Source organism: Dermacentor albipictus, chromosome 3 (assembly GCF_038994185.2).
Source record: "Dermacentor albipictus isolate Rhodes 1998 colony chromosome 3, USDA_Dalb.pri_finalv2, whole genome shotgun sequence".
Classification (NCBI taxonomy): Eukaryota; Metazoa; Arthropoda; class Arachnida; order Ixodida; family Ixodidae; genus Dermacentor; species Dermacentor albipictus.
Window position 1 is genome coordinate 29,904,188 of NC_091823.1, and position 17,500 is coordinate 29,921,687.

The following is a 17,500-nucleotide window of genomic DNA, read 5'->3' on the forward strand; positions in this document are numbered from 1 at the left end:
ATTCATAGTAATATCATAAAAGCACTTACCAGAAAAACCAGTTCACCGACTAACCCAGCTTTACACTCTATTACTAAACTTATGTCGGCTCACAGGTATCTTTAAACACACCGACCTGTTAATGGAACGGTGAATTGTGTTATCACGGAGCGCCCAAAACTGGAGACGAGGACGCATACTTTACAAGAACCGCATTTAACAGATCAAACGTAGAGCCCTTTTGTTCGTTTTCGGATCTAGTTCGTGTGCCCAAACATTGGCTCATACCAACTACGGGGGATCGGCGAAGGAGCAGGTGGGACTACACGGGTGCGCGACGAGTTCGCCTCCTCGCCGGACCTGTAATAAAGTTTCTTCACTCACTCACTCACTCACTCACTCACTCACTCACTCACTCACTCACTCACTCACTCACTCACTCACTCACTCACTCACTCACTCACTCACTCACTCACTCACTCACTCACTCACTCACTCACTCACTCTCACTCTATCACTCACTATCACTCTATCACTCACTATCACTCTATCACTCACTATCACTCTATCACTCACTCACTCACTCACTATCACTCTATCACTCACTCACTATCACTCTATCACTCACTCACTCACTATCACTCTATCACTCACTCACTCACTATCACTCTATCACTCACTCACTCACTATCACTCTATCACTCACTCACTCACTCACTCACTCACTCACTCACTCACTCACTCACTCACTCACTCACTCACTATCACTCTATCACTCTATCACTCTATCACTCTATCACTCTATCACTCACTCACTCACTCACTCACTCACTGAAGAAGCAGGTGGTTTGACATGTGTTTTTTGGGAATATAACAAAAATAAAATTTGCATAGCCGAGCGTTGGTTAAATGAAAATAAACTTAGAATGTAGAAAGAAAAGTAAAGAGAATTTTGAGGTAAAATAATTTAACGTCAAGTAATAAGATAATCGAATTGAATTATAACTTTAGAAATTCAACAAGGTAATTTTTGTATGTCCCTAATAAAATTGTAAGTTGCGAGAAAAGCGTCCCTACGGCTGAGTCTCAGCGAAGACGACCCAAAAGAGAGAATGGTTCGTGAGATTAAGGATAGCCCACGTTGTCAAAATGTTGCTTCGAAGTGTTTTCTTTGTCTTAAATATCGCGGGCAGAAGGAAAAAGAAAAGCTCAGTAGATTCAAGTACATTGCAAAAAATAACGTATAGAAGATATAGCCAGACCAGTCCTGCGCAAGCAAACATTTAAAGGCGGAATGCGGCGTCTAAATGTTGTTTACACAGTATAATACGAGATGGAGCACGCTAAAGCTGCCGTCGTTGCCTTTGTCGTCGAGATAGAGTAGAAGCGGCAATATTTAACGAGTTCTTTTATTTACTTGACTTTCTTTGATTTTGCCATTCGGCGTGTCCCACTGGGTGTGGCGACAGATGCGTGCGCTTGTGATTTGCACGTTCCTGTCCCACGGGAGTAATCTTGACGCATTAAGGGACCGAAACAACGCAGCGCCCGTTGGAATGACGGAGTGACTGTGACGTTCTGTATGCTACTCGGCACGAAGTGGTAGAATTGAATACCGGCCGGCGTGGCTGCATTCCGATGGGTGCGGAACACATAAAACCCGAGATAGTCAAATTAATCCGGAACCTTCTGCTGATTATCGTCATTTACATCTCTGCCGGAAGCAAGTAAGTACAATTCCAGATTTTGTCGAGAAGTTGGTAGAACGCCAAGCACGGACAACTACTTGCAGAAAAAGAAGTACTACAACTATGATGTTAGCGATCACTTACAAGAAAAAAATTTATTAAATTTTTGAAGTTCTTTCTGTCGACTTATGTCTCTTCTGTTTTGCTGCCGAAAATAAGCTTAGACACAAAACATCTTTAAGTTTGCTCCTGTTTGACAGACCATTCGATAAGCTACTGAAAGATGCAAAAATGGCTAGAAAGCTTGCTCCTGAAGTTTTAATAGCGATTCTTCCGAGCGTGTAAAGTTTGCGAAAGTCAGAATAGAAAGAAATCAAAAGTGATGCACACATGTAGCTCTTTGCCTCTTCTAACGACTTCAACGCGGCTTTTTTTTTCTTTCAATAAAGATCACGTCGTGAAGGCAGCATCTTTTTCCTGTCCTGCAATGCTAGCCGTATTTTCTTGTACGCTCTTCCCAGATAGGTTCGGGTGCCATCGTAATGAGCGGTTCGGAAAGTTGGGGAGGCGCCTCCGCAAGGTGACAAGAATCCGTAATTTCGGGAGTTGGCCGTTGCGGAGGTGGCCACCCCGTTTCATTCTCGCTTTCAGCCGCGAAAGTTATACGAATACGCGCGAAGGGTTACGTGCGCACGGACAGCCGGGTAATTGGCATTCATCAACGTCGTTTGCAGAGTGACCCCATGGACCATCCATCATTGGAAAAATGTCGGCAGTATAGTGGCCTTCGCGTCGAAAGCCCATGCAAGGGACCTAGCCCTTTCGCGCTTTCGCTTATAGGTTGTTGCTGAACACGAGTCTTGCTTTCTGATTCCTTCTGCACACGCCCTGATGGATCGATGGTCCTCCTGCCCGGTGATCCACTTGACGGCCCACCGTGCATCATTCAACCCATTATAGAACCAAACGTTGTGAATTTCTGTTAAGTTTCCGCATGGTGCCGCTGATATCAACTGCTATGCAGACCACCATTCACGTTAACAGCGCATATAATTGACCTGTTTTTCGTGGCAAGCGACCACCTTCGGTGCAGCCAAGCGTACTGCGTGCTCAAGCTTGACGACTTTGCTTTAAAAAGAGTCACGTTTTAAGGGAGTTTGTTGCTTTAATACTGGGCTGTCAGTGTTGCATGCTTGACGTAGGACGAGTGCAGCGTACTCATCTGACCTGCCAAGTGGTATCACGCGTGAATTATGTGCATCCACAGAAGGGGAGAGCTTATTCAGAAATGTTATAGTACAACTCGTGTCGCAATTACTGTCGACGTTACCGCGATCAGAATTAAAGCAATGCAGCGACACACCATACTGTCACTGCCAAAACGCGTCACACATGAGGCTGGCACTGCAGCTGTGTTCCTTTCTCACGCTTCCCTCTGGATACACTGCGCCATCTATCGGCGCCGTCGGGAAGCTTATGCGTGGCCTACGGGATGTTTGGCGTGGAACTGCGTGCGCATACTGAGAAACGCTTCATGTGTGAGGCGTGTACTGCAGTCGCGGTCCGCTGTCGTTTTTCCCCATGGACACGCTGCATAATATGGCGGCGCCGTCGCTAAGTGAGCACGTCGCCTCAGAAATGCGTGTCATGCTGGTGCGTGCTAACGCTGAGAGTTATTTCCTCACTCAGCGGGGGCATTCGTGGTGCAGCACGCTAGAGCGTCTGCTTGATGAACCCATGTGACGTGGGTCCGATTTCGTGCAGAATCGCCGAAATTTTAAAAAGGATTTCTTTTTCATTGAAGAGCGGCGTGAAAGAGGTCAGATGCGGACATACGTACCGCGAAGTGGATGGGATTCTCAAAGAATGCTATTCCTTATAAAAATGACTATTGAAATCTTGTTGGCATAGTGTTGATGAATTGTTGACTCAATAGCCTTTCAACAATATCTCAACAATTATTAAAACCACAGAACAATAATTCATCAATCAAGTTGTTGGGCAGTTCACAAAAAAAAGTTGTTCACTAAATGTTGCCATACACACTGGTGCATAAAGGGCTTTCAACATAATTTGAGTGTTGACGTTCAACACAGCTGCAACAATATTTCAAAGGAATTTCAACATTTAGCCAACAGATCTGCGACAATGCTTCAATGGGCTTTCAATATTGACAAAACACATTTCAATAATACCTCAATTGGCTTTCAATTTTGAGACTCAACACATCGTCAACAATGCTTAAATGGGCTTTCAACATTGAAATACATGATAGTTTGAACAATACACCAATGATCTTTCAAATTGAAAGGCCCCAATGATATTTCGACAAAATATCGCGGGCCAATTATCAACACTTGTCAACAACATCCTCAATATTGTTTTAACATTTACCCAATGTTCTTTCAATGTCGTTTATTGACGTTGAACAATGAGATTTCAATAACCTTTCAACAATTTTTGTAAGGGTAATCACAATAAAAAGTGATGAGAGTATTTTCGAGAGTATTTATTGATGGTAATCAAAGGTTCACGTCTTGTCTTCTTACTTGGTAAATACAGCATCATTTATCTGTTCTCGTGGTTGTAACTACATGGTACACTAAGTGGTCTCAAATTTTGCCGTTTCACTACCATCGCAATGTTACTACTGTCTAAGAAGTTGCAAGAGACGGTACCTTCTTAAAAGCGCACTGAAGCTAAAAATAAGTTGAATTGTACATATTAGTCCCCCCAAAACACCGAAAACAACACTGAAAAACTTACTCTTACCGTGAGATTGAGCTTTGTAAAGCCAGAAAATACGCAGAATAAAGAAAACGGGCGGCGACATCTCCATGAAGTTCCCGCATTATCTCACCATGACGTCACATATTTTTATGGCGTCTTCTCGGGCTTAGTTACTTTTATATCGGTAAAGATGGACTATATTGCATTCCATACTAAACAGCTCGTTAAAAAGTTTCGAGAACACTTCACGCGTCACTAGTGACCCAAATACGAGAAAATACTTTGAAATGCATGACGTCACAGTGGCGTGCCAACGTTGGAGTGTTTGCTCGAAATAAAAAAAAGAAATAAATATAAAAATAAGGATAGTTGAGTCTTCATTTCCTCCCCTAGTAACTAACATATTGCCATGAAATTAACGAAGTTAAAGTTTTGAAAGAAAACAGCTTAGCACTTTTAACAGATTAGGTGTTCCTCTTTAGTGTTCCTTGAATAAGTAATTATTTTTAAGGGTAATTCTTTCACCACAGAAGCAAGCCAACAAGCGCAATAAAAGAGAAAGAAAGAAGAGAAAACCCGAAATTAACATTTTCTTTCACACTGTATCTACGGCCGACGAACCGCTAGAACATTGCACTTCGGTTCTCTCTTTCGAAGGAGCTCGAAGGAGGACAAAAGTGAGAACGAAGCTTCAGTGACAAAAAAAAAGTGTTCGGCGAAGAAAGCTCTCGGAGCAAGCAAGTGAGCCCGTAGCGGAAAACTTCACCCTTAGCAACGCCACGCCCGGTGCACTGCACATATTCGTATATGTATACACACGGGGGCTCGGTCGAGCGCTACCACTCTGAATTCGCACGCAAAGCGACGTCCCTTCACGTTCCTCGGCCGCGCTTTCAGGGGGGTGTCAGATCAATGGTACTCACGTGCCGCACCCGGCTTGCTAACCGGGCCCTGCCGTGTATACATTTCGCCAGCCGGGCACGTCACCACTGGGACTATCCGGTTATCCGATGGCCGAATACGCGCAGCTGCTCAGCGGCTACACCACTCGCCTCGCGTGCACCCATACCTCGTCGCTTCGCCGCGGCCGAAGATTCGTGGGGCCTCTGATTGATTCCCTTCGGCGCTAATGGATCAACGGACGGCGCACAAGAAGCGAGCTCCCCATCTCGCCTCCCCCTTCTTTCCTGTGTGGCTCAACCTTTGTGCACTTTCGCTTTCTTTCAACCTTGCCCCCCTTTGTTTTCTCCTTTGTTCTCGGCCCGCTGGCGGCCGCGTGGCTCCTTCGGTCGGTGTAGTCGTGGTGCTTTGCTGTCTTCGTCGCGCAGATCAAAATGGGCGGCTGCTCGCTGTGCGTGTGTGCTTGCTTGCGTGCGTGTCTGTGTGTGTGTCTGTGTTTGCAGCGTCATTTGTTCTGCGTAGCCAGCGGATGGAAACGGGAACATGGAGGTTGAGGGAAGCTGTGTGGGTACCGGCCGATATGCCACCCCTGGTTGTGGTGTGCCGGGACACCTATCTCTCTGTCGCTGCTTTTTTTTTCATTGTCGGAGTAAAAGAAGAAGAAAAAGTAAACTATGAAAAGCTAAGGGGGGGGGGAGGGGTTCCTTTTTTTTTTGCTTGGTTGAGATCGACAAGATATCTTTTGCGTGCGCTTATTGACAAAATATAATAATAAAGAGAGCAGCTGGACTGCCATATGCAGCTCTTTTTCTTATCGCGCTGGTAGTTCAATACTTGAGTTTTCTTGGGTTTTATGCCTATGAAATAAGCGCATTTAAATGCCAGAAATGTTTGTTTATATGCAACTAAAGGAAGCAAGCAAAAGTGAAGTAACTCTCTTATTAGAGTAGAGAATTCATCATGACAGTTTTTCTCTACACGATTCAACCCTTTCTTTCTGTTTCTCTTTTTAAAGTGCACGCGCCTCACTTCCGTTAGCAAAAGCTTGCTCGCATTCGGTATATGTTAAGGCACAAACGAGCACCTATTTGTTTGCCAAGTCCTGTTTTTCTCCTTTTTGTGAATTCTAACAACGATCACATTTATAAGTGTGCGTTTTCACATGTTGTGATGGGGCGAACTATTTATCCTAAATAACGGCAATATACCCCAAATTATTATTTTCCCCTAAATAATGCTAGTACGAGGCCAGGAGTCATGTAAGGCCTAAAGTTTACAACAATTCTAATAAAATTTGCTGGAGCCAGCAATATGTAGCTGCAACTACATATTGCAGCACGCAAAACTTTATGCTGGGCGATGAAGTGAGATGTAGTTGCACCGGTCCAATTTATTAATATCGATGAAACGTTCAGTCGTGTTTAGTTGCTGTATTTCTCTGATCCATCTTATGACAAACAAGGATGCTTCAAACAAGGCGACACGAATCAATGCAAAGAGTACAAGTTGCCATAGCGAGCAGACCCCCTCTTCCCTCCCCCACGCCCTTTCTCCGAGCGCACTTCCCGGAAGTACATGTGACAAACAAAAGGCTTCAGATCAGAAGCCTCACGAACCTCTGCAAAAACTAAGCATGGTGTTGGCAGGTAAAAAAACAGAAAACTAAGCCTAAAATAATATTGTATTATAAAAAAAGGAACTGTTACTGGGACCACTGCTTTTTTTGTCATTTAAGGGGTTTCAGGCGTGACGAGCTACGCGAAAACAACTGTCCGCCATTTACGTAGCTTTCCGACAGCACATCGTCAAGAAGCAGGGGTCAGTGTGTTCCACACGCGCGTTTTATAACTGCGGAGACTGCTTTAAGGAGTCAGCGACGTTGCGAAAGGCGTGTATGCTCGAAGCTCTCCATGCGTATATGCACCGGCGTGCTTCTGCCATCTTCTGGACTGTTCAAGAAGGCGATGGCCGCACTCGCCGAGGAAGCTATCGAGTTGCGATTCAGCGTTTCCAAGACGATAAAAGAACGTTCGCTTTTATTTCCCAAGTGAGACACGTGACACAACAATGCACTTTGGTCTTTTGTGCTCTGGGCCGTTCGTGGCGAAGACATAAACTTCTGGAAGATGGCCAGACGATATATATATATATATATATATATATATATATATATATATATATATATATATATATATATATATATATATATATATATATATGCTACGAGCGCACAGACTTATGTAAGCAGACATTGATTATGGATGCGGCCACGCGAGCTTTCTATACAGCGCGCCGGCACGAAGTGTTCGAGGCGAGCAAAGCATGCTCTATCTGGCAGGCATAAACTACATACGACGCGTGCTCTCTCATACGAGAACCACCAGGAAGTCGATGCCGTATAGAGAGAGAGATAGAGGGGGAGGGGATGGGTAGAGTAAACGGAAGAGAAGGAAATCTTGGCGCTTTTGTGCTTCATGCATACGACGCCATGAGCACTACGGGTTTTGCTCTCTTTATCTATAAATCTCGTCCTAGCTATCCAGGAACGCGCATCGTAAGGAGACACTGTCCCCGACGAAGTATGCATGTTTCAAGTGTTGCCGCGTGGCGGCGCTTCCTCCTCAATGCTGCACCAGCGACGGACCGAGACAAAAGGAGTAGCCGAGGCGTAACTAAGCCTCGCCTGCGATGCGTCAGAACAATGGACCAGCGCGCTCTGGCCGCTAGGCGCGGGACAATAGAGCGTTCTTGAGAGGCCGCTTCGCGAATTCTGACTCTCGGGACCCCTTCTCCCGTTGCCCCTTCTCACCGCTTTGCTAGCCTGCAGCATTGCTATCCCTCGTTGGCCGTAACTCTTTCCACGAGCACGCACACACACACGCACACACGCAAGCAAGCAAGCAAGCCGTTTCTGCGAGATTGGTGGCTCGCGACAGTCGCGGATCAAAACGAGGAGGCTGGAAACGCGAAACCCTCTCCTGCCCCGCTGCCACTGCCCCTGCCTCTGCCACGGCTACGTACTGCCTCCTTCGTTTCCGAGGCAGGCTGGCGTCCTTTGATTAAATTTTAGGGGCCGCACGCAGCGGTGCCGGCCAAGCGGAAAATGCCGGCGAGTCCGTGCGTGCGTGAGTGCGTGGTTCGCCTGATAGGACGGCTCGGCGTCGGGCCCGGAGTCTCTATGGGAAGGCTCTTCAGTCGATGTCCCCCACAATGTGGTTGAAGTGGAGCGCATTGATGTCTACGATCCTTATCCTTTTCTCTTCGCTAGTTTCTTTTCTTTTGTTCGAGAAATCGCTTTGCGCGTATGTAGGGTGGTTGTGTATGACAGTACCGACCGTTATCGCTAATTTAAATAACCGAAGCGCGCTCTACTACGTTCTAAAACTTGCGTAACTTCTACGACGAATAGAGGTGCACGGTATGTGTAACACACGTACAGGACGATCACGTATCTAGAGACACGAAGCTTTTTCAGGCATGCCCTAAGAGGTGAAAGATTACCGTGTGAGTGCGTCGCAAACTGTACGCTAATGTCCCAGAGAACCGTGGTTGCTCCGTATTAAAGGTGCTTTTGAAAGCTATATTTAATATTAGCTGCAGTGATAAAAATATACTGGTCTAACAAAAGAAATCTCAATCATCTTTATGCGAGACGTTGGCTGGGTAAACTAACGAGCCAACAGATTTAACATTGAAGACATTGAGGCAATGACTGGTAGGCAATATTAACATGTAGTCTACTCGTTAATGTATACTTCCGTGTATACAGAGCAGCTTCTGGACTGACGCAGGGCGAAAGAAATAGTAAAAACACCCGGGTTTTTAGCTGTTGTGGAGTGGTCTCCGAGACCGTGTCATTAGCACTGTTATCCTGATGTACGATTCCCGTCAGTGCGCCAGGCCTTGCGCAAAAGCTTGCATCTTTAGACTGCAGCTTTTTGCCGATTCTCCACGCATAGCTTCCAGTTCCTTTGATGCAATATTCGGGCTGCTTTGTTTCGTTGCCGTACAGACGAAGCCACGCAGACACTGCGGAGCGCATTATTCAGCCCGTGGATATCGTTAGGATTGTGTCAGTTTTCGCGACACTTTTATGATGGCACGCTGGGAATCTCGATTCTCAATGACGTCGTTAACGGGACAGTGATTCACCGAGCTGCCGCGGTTCGTTATGTGTTCTCGTCTCCAGTTAAACGCTTCGGTAACGTTTAGTAGTGGTATGCTGTATGAAATGGCGTAATCCGGCTCCTTAGATTCAGTCAGCTGCATTTCGTTGCGCGCTCTGTGAAAAAAAAATTGGGCCCATCCGAGGAGCACCGTAGTGCTACCATATATATATATACACACAAAAAAACAACCACTAAAAGCCTAGATGCATGTTATAAGTCTGGCAATAGATTCTACTGGCACGCTGTGACTGCAGTGGCCAAGAGCGAACTCCCAGTCAGCTTGCTTTAACGACACGCGCATGCCCCATTGAGGCATGCCTGAACATCTCAACAACGAATCGGCTGGTTCGTTTCGCCAATCCCATTCGTCAGTGCACGCTAACTAGCGCTTATTCGGCGAGTACGTAAAAGTGACTCGGCCCTCGAACCTTGCATCGACCAGCCACACAGCACTGAGGAACAATCACGGAGGAGAATCTCTCACAAAACATTGAGCTTTGTTGATTGCCGCATCAGTCAGGACGGAGAGCGCGCGCATGCGGCCGCTGGCCCACACACGTGCCCTACGCGCAGGCGCGCCTGTGGACTATAAGTCAGGAAACGTCAGGTAATGAGCCAGGAATGATTCGGCAATAACTCAGGAGAAGAGGCATTTATTAGAAACGCAATTAGGGCAACGGATACCCTGCCCGAGAACCACGCACATATACGCGGGATGCGTAGCCCCCCCTCCCTCCCCGCGCCGTCTTTCTCTTGTGCGAGCATCGCCGTGCGTCTGTGTATCTTCTGTCCGAGTCGCTATACTGGCGCCGTCCTGCAAACCTTCTTCTACACGAGTAACGCGGTCACGCTTGAGAAGCGAGGCATCCTGATCGCCATTCTTCACGAGCAGACGCAATCACGCGCGGCGCAGAAGCATCCGCTGCTGCCTCAATACGCGCCGAGCTGAGCTCAGCTGGAGCGAGCTGTCGGCCGGGCCGTCTTCCTCCCCCGTCCTGGTCTCCGCTTCCTTCGCTTCTTCTCCTGGCAACGATCAAAAGAGCGTCATCCTTCACGGCGAGACGTTCGCGACTCTCCGCGGGATGACGATGTCCCTGACCGCTTCTCATTTCGCAGTTTTTTTTTGTTCTTCTTTTCTTTCTCGTCTCTTTTCCCCACTCTTAGCTGCCGGTCGCCCGACTTTCTGCCTACTTTACTGCATGTCCCGCCGGTGGTGATTTGATCTCTCTTCCATTTCTTATTCTTTTTTAATATATTGTTTCAGTTTGTATCTTGGCCTCCGACGTGTCTCCTGTCGCATCGCGCTGCCGCGCGCGGGGCTGACCGGGAGAAATCATTTCCCGACGGCCTGTGGCAGCGGCCGAGTAATCCTCTTACGCTGCCCTTTTAGCTTGTAATGGCTCGCAGGAACGCTTCGGACAAGTTGGGACGAAATAGTTTAGGCGGGGTTGCTTTTTTTTTTCCGCGTTTTGCTATAGCTTTCTTGGCGGAGTGGTACGCGTGCAGTACGCAGGAAAGGCGCTACGATGCCCACGGTGCGCAAGCCACGAACCCTTGACATTAAAACGGAAGCGTGCTACCATATGCGAGCGAAAAAAGCATGAAGCGTAGCTTTCCACCTGTAAAAATGCTGCGTAACGTCTCTAGTCGAGTAGCTTCAGCTCTCCGCTTGATTTAAGTGTCTGAGATATGCTCTTCTTTTAAATTTTCGTTAAATGTGAAAGTGCAGGAACGCTTCTTGCGTACTAATGATTTTTCTCCCCTGAAATCTGTGTACTTTTTTAAACATTTTTACAGCTACAGTAGAACATGAATTAGAGCGCTGTTACGAACCGAGAAAAGCAAATTATAAAGGCAGTGTGGCCCTGCCTTCACTACGTGAGATTATATTTAAGGTTTCTAAAGATAAATAATTTATATATGTCTTAGTCTTTTTCTGTCATCTTGTCTTTCTTCTACGAAAGCTTCTGAAGCAATCTTATTCTAGAACAGCCTTACTTTCTGCTACGCCCATGTTAGCACGACATTCTGTACGTCTCTCGCGCTCTACCTAATCTTGTTTTTACCGTCTGCACGGTCGAGCCGTCAAGGCAGTACGCGTGTAATGCTCACAAAAGGCGAATAGGACGTCGTTGTCATTGCCGGTCTGCTGTCACATACACTGGACGAAATGAAAAAGCACGCATTACTCCCTGTAAACCGCCTTACACCTTTAAAGGCGCTTTCTGTCTATAACTTGCACCCTTACAGGTGTAAGGGTGTGAGTTATACATCTACCTGCACCATTAAGGACCATTTTGCTTAAGAACATGAGCATTTTACTCTCCTTTTTTCTTTTACGACTCGTCATCTTCCTTTCGACTTTACCTTTTCTTTATTTTGGTGAATTATTCAGAACACTGGTAATTTAGCAGCTCATTATTTGCTTTTGCGAACAGGTCATCCCTAATTTATTTAGCTTGGGTCTGTTTCCTTTTGTTTTCCGCCGTGGTCCCATTCAGAACACGTCCTGTAGCCCCGCCGGTTTACAGTTGTCTAGAGGTAGAAGCGTTGAGCGTATTCACATCTGCCGCTGGCATGGAGAGCTATTCGGGCTATATTAAGGTGCACCAGCCTGAGTGACTGTTTTGTCCTTTTGTGGGTACTCCTGAGCTCTTCTCTTCTTAATGCACATTTCTATTGTGACACTCTTATGGGCTTTTTGGATTTACGCGTCAAGAGAATGTGGGGCATTGAAGATAGATTGAGAAGAGGAAGGCGATGTGCGGCTAGCTAGCTGAAATGTCCATCATATTTGAGACAACAAACACAACATTAACAACAACAACAACAGTCCTGATAGGCACTCGGCTGATCAAGGCGGTCGCGACTATAACTCTACCTGACATCTCCATAAAACGCCTTTCGTGGGCGCAACAATATTGCGGTTAAGGTACATACGACTGATTCCTGGTCCGCTCCATCTCGGTTTGCAGCGATCCTCAGCCCTATCGAGATTGGAGACAGAGAAAGCCTGCCCCAGCCGCACGTTAACGTGGTCTCACGTGTCAATCGGATGGGCCACGTGGTCAGGATCCCGTCACATCTCGGTCCCGCTCCTAGATCGAAGGTGAGAGCACCTACGAGCGCTCTGAGAACGAGCGCGGTGTTGTGATTGAAACAGTCGAACGTGTTCCCTGGGCTAAATTTTGATTAGTGCAATGCGAACTGCACCGCGATAGCACTCTAAAGCGCCCGAAAGCGACCAGTCGAATGTGTCATTAATGTAAGGTACTAAACCAGATGCTGTTGCGGTTGACGTCCCTACCTTTACTATTCTTGAATTCTCTCTCTCTTACTTCTTCTTTGCGGCAATAATTACTAGCTTTCGCTTGTGAACTGGCACTGATGCGTATAAATGAGGAATCTGCACTGAACGCGAATGTAAGTTAAGTAAAAAGCGTGTAAATTGCCTCAATTCCCCGTACCTGTGCCACTTGGACCTGCAGCATTTTTGAAAGGCGCTTGCTAAAATGGGGGGAAGTGGGTCCTTTTTTGCGCACGCAGTAACTGTCTCGCTGAAGGTGAAAATTTGAAATACTCTGCTGCCGAAAGCGACTCATAAGCATTCAGCGTTCTCGTGCGGTCACCATCTCAGGCACAGAACTAAGCAAATGCTGCTTAGCTTCAGTATTCTGACGAAAACAGACGCGTTGAGCGCAAAAAAAAAAAAAACACATTGTAAAGTTGAACAGAAGCACCCGAGTTATGAGATGTACTTACGCACACTTCCCTGTAGCTGTTCGCAAAAATACGCGTTTGCTGCGTAATAAAGCGTCCCTGCAATCTTGCGCACAACGCCGGTGCGTACGTACAACTCAGCGTTTTCTAAGGTTCAAGTTCTCTTTTTTTTATGCGTTCATCAACAAACAATCGCACTATTATATACAAAGCGTAGTCGCACAACACTAGACTTCGGCAATGGTGGAAGAATTCTACGTGTTCGTAAATAAAACGAGGCAAAATTTGTATCCTCAGCATCCTTGATAACCTTGCGAATGCTCATTAAGCATAAAGGCCTCTCCGACTTGACGAGCACGTGGTATACCGGATGCCCGCTGTATTTGAGGACGCGGCTATGAATCACCATAGACATTAACATTGTCGTTCTATCGTTCATACTAACCCCCATGTCACATATCTAGCACAGTTATTCCGGGGCATCAGCTTTCAATATGACAATGGAGATGAAACAGTACATTCCCGTAGCCTTGTACGCTGACCACAGCGGCTTCGAGATCATCACTTTATTGAATGTCTTGAAGTGGTTTCTTTTCTGGGAGAGACAAGAGTTTGTGTTCAATTATCATGTGTGCTGAAGATAATCAAGCGCTCCCAGCGGTCAGATGTCATTCAGACGGTTGAATTTCTCCAGCATCTGGAAGTCAGGATGAGCAAGAACGCTGAAAAGGCGATTACGGCCATTGACTACCAAGTTAAATTGGCAGAGCCGCAAATTAAGATTCCTGTGCATGATTTAATTAGGTTCCACTCTTAAGTTACGGATTTGCGTGCGTCCATAGTGGCTGTGTGACCCAAGAACGTCTGGTTGCGAATTTCAGCGACCCCGTACCCCTCAATACGGCGTCCTTGTTTCGAATATCCAAACCTGTACGCCTGTATGTAAGGCGGCCGCTCCTGAACGAAATACTAACAAACAGCCACAGAATGATAAAAGCTTGCTAAAGACTGCTATTGCGGAAGCACTGCCCAACATCAACACGACTACCTGATCCTAGTTTATAGACATTATCGAAGCCGAATTCAGTCAACATTCATACATCGTGTCATCGATTCCCACGGTATACGCGGCAGACCTAATCTACAGCACAGTTGCTGCATCTACCGCTTTCAGTTCAACCGATGGGAAGGACTAAGGAGTCCTAGAATGCGCTTCGGCAATGACTGCGCGAACACAGGGTAACATAAACATCGTTTTGCTTAAGAGCTGCGGAAAAAACGTGTGTGTTAAAAATGGTTTGGATACGATAAAAAACATTTTAGTAATCTGCACAGGTACTGCGTGTATCTCTATACAGCATAAAGGCCAACAACGGCCTTGCAGATAAGCGCTTTAAAAGCACTAAAGACTTTTCTTGAAGACAGCGGCATCATTGGACGTTATTAGTGCTTTCATTGTTCTGTTCATTTCACTGTCACTATATATATCCATCTGTTTGGGAATTATGTTATGTTGACTGTTCTCGTGTGACTGTATGTGCTAATATATTTACACGATGTATATACCACCCGCTGACTAGACAATGTGTTATTAGGCGACAGTATCGTTTGCACTTTTGAGACTTTCGACTACATAAGTGTGGAGACATTTGCCACGTATATTGTATGCACCATGTGTTCCTTACGTCATAGTCTTCCTGTGGAAACGTTGCGTTATAAGTCCTGGTGCTTGTGTGAAAAGATTATTTGATATGTAACCGTGAACCCTGAATGATGTATGACGGAACCACCCAAGAGATAAGGAGTAGCCGGCACCTTAAATTGCGCGCCAACATCTCCTTATATCATATAAAAAAAAAACAGGCTATACTGCTGAATTCGGTTTTCATAGTAGTGCAATAAATCTGAAAATAATTCATAATGTACAGGATGTTTCAGCAAACACTTAAAAAAAAATTTTAAGGTCGCCTGTGGCAGATAGATCAATTCTAATTTATGAGCCGGTCTACTCGAAGCGGCGGACCCTACTTACAAAAAAAAAATGAAATGCGAAATTGTCTAATTAACAAGAACCCACTAATTAACCTTTAAGCTAATTCTCTTATGACCAATAGTGCAATTTACGAATTCTAGCAGTGGAATTCGCAAGGCGGTTCCACTTGGAACGAATTCTCACCAAGACACCAATTTCGAGATATAAATTCGTGAACTTTGCGTAGATATGCATTGGCGTTCCAGTTAATTGTGCGCTTCAGTGCACGAAACGACGATTTGTTGACAAATTCACTGGAACTCCAATGTATTTCTTCGCAAAGTTCGGGAATTTATATCTCGAAACTGGTGGCATCTTTAAAGTTTGTTCCAAGTGGATCCGCCTTGCGAACTCCACGGCCAGAATGTGTAAATTGCCATATGGGCCATAATGTAATTAGTTAAAAACTTCATTAGTAAATTATTGCTAATTAGCCAATTTTGCATTTCAATTTTTTGTCCAAGTATTGTCCGCCGCTTCCAGTAGACCAGCTCATGAACTATAATTGTGATATCTGCCACAGGTAACTCTTAAAGCTTTTTGTAAGTGTTCGCTGAAACACCTTGTATATAAATGCATAGTGGGTGTGTTGTTTTTCCCCTCTTAATGGGCTTACGGTTTCTTGGTTTCATTGGGCTTTTTCTTTTGCAGCAGTTGTGGTCCGCGTCTAGATCACCTGCTTGGGCAAGTGGATTGCTTCGGAATATATATATATATATATATATATATATATATATATATATATATATATATATATATATATATATATATATATATATATATGAGAGAGAGAGACAGACAGAGAGAGAGAGAGAGGTACCGAAGCTGAGGGATAAAGTGAACGCTTTCTGTGACCCCGGAAGGTCCGGGTTGCCACCCGGAAAATTCTGCAAAGGACACGTCAGTCGTAAAGGCGCCCTTGAGCTCAGGTAAGCCCCGGATCCTTCTGTATACATATCGTGCACGATTTCCAACTGCTACAGCGCGAAAGGTCCTCGCCTCGAAGCCACAGAGCCATATTTTATCACTGCAATATTAACTGTGTACGTGTATGTCGAACTATATGTGAAACAATCAGTGTGGATATAGGATGGCAGTATCGTGGACGGATGGCCTGCTCTACACGGAAGCCGTAATAAAAGAAAAAGAAAAGGAAAATTGGATTCCTCCCAGCTTTGATTTGAATACGTAAAATAGAGATGCGGACTGTGGTCGTTCGTCGAGTGAGTGCGCGATCAAACGCAAGCTGATTTTAGATTTCGTGCCGCTTTCTCGTGAAAAAAAAGGATCAAAAATTTCTGATCTACTTTTATTATTGTTAGCTGCCATCTTGGTTGTCCAAAGTTGTTGTTTCTCTTTTTATAGTTCGCTGAACAAGACTGAACATCCGTCCTCTTTCTCTTCGTTTCCACCCACCGCGGTATTATCAGTGGTTGTGACTTTGCGCTGCTGACCTCTATGTCGCGGGTTCGAATCTCGCAGCGGCATGCAGCCACATTTTGATGGAGTGATATGGAAGAAAGCTTGCTTACTTGAAGTTAGGAGCACACTAAAGAAAACCAACTGGTCAGAATTAATCTCGAGCCCTCTACTACGGTTTGCTTGATAATTAGATCGTGGTTGTGGCACGTAAAACTCCGCAATTTATTTTTATTGAGATAGCAATTACATGGACACTCCAGGCGCACTTTCGCCGTCGCCGTCGCCGTGATGATTCGTATAAAGTCCAAGGGTGATAACGCCGCAGCCGCACGCCTTATGCTGCATGTGCGAGTGAAAACACGCGAGGCGAGCCGATGATCGTGGCTCAATCTAGCGCGCGCGAGGGAGCAAGGCGGAAAGAGCAAAACCGCCTTCTTTCGTCACGCGAAAGGCCGTGGGGTGATGAGAGAGAAAGAAGGACGGGGAGGGGCAGGTTGGGCTCCGGCAGCAACTGCGTATTTCGCGACCGGGCGCAAGGAGAACTGACGATATCCTCCCCCAGATATATCCTTAACAAAATTCCAACAAAGTACCTGGCGCCAGCTTCAGGCACAAACTTTTCTTCCTCCAGCTTTTCTCGCCCTGGTTCATCCAGGCCTATATCGACAGGAATGTACGCTCTGCGGCGCTTTTAGAGCCAACTTCCATCATACAATGTTCTTATGCCCTGAGCTCCAGCCACCCTCTGAGTGGCAACTCACCGACGTTGGGGGATGGGAGACCGCGGTGTCTAGCTCCAACCCAGCCGACCAAATACGGCTGGTGGACTGGGCTCTGAGGGTCGCCGAGGGCCACAAACT

General features: G+C 45.9%; 1 protein-coding gene and 1 long non-coding RNA gene across 3 annotated transcripts in view; one reads left to right on the top strand and one right to left on the bottom strand.

Annotated features, from left to right (window-relative positions):
* Positions 1 to 15,941, top strand: part of LOC135909689 (uncharacterized) — a 110,462-nt gene extending 94,521 nt beyond the window's left edge. The window contains exons 2-3 of the long non-coding RNA XR_010566769.1: positions 12,442 to 12,575; positions 15,870 to 15,941. This is a non-coding gene — a long non-coding RNA (uncharacterized lncRNA). The remainder of the gene's footprint in view (positions 1 to 12,441; positions 12,576 to 15,869) is intronic.
* Positions 1 to 17,500, bottom strand: part of LOC135909687 (cell adhesion molecule Dscam1-like) — a 301,290-nt gene that overhangs the window by 189,216 nt on the left and 94,574 nt on the right. The window lies entirely within an intron of this gene.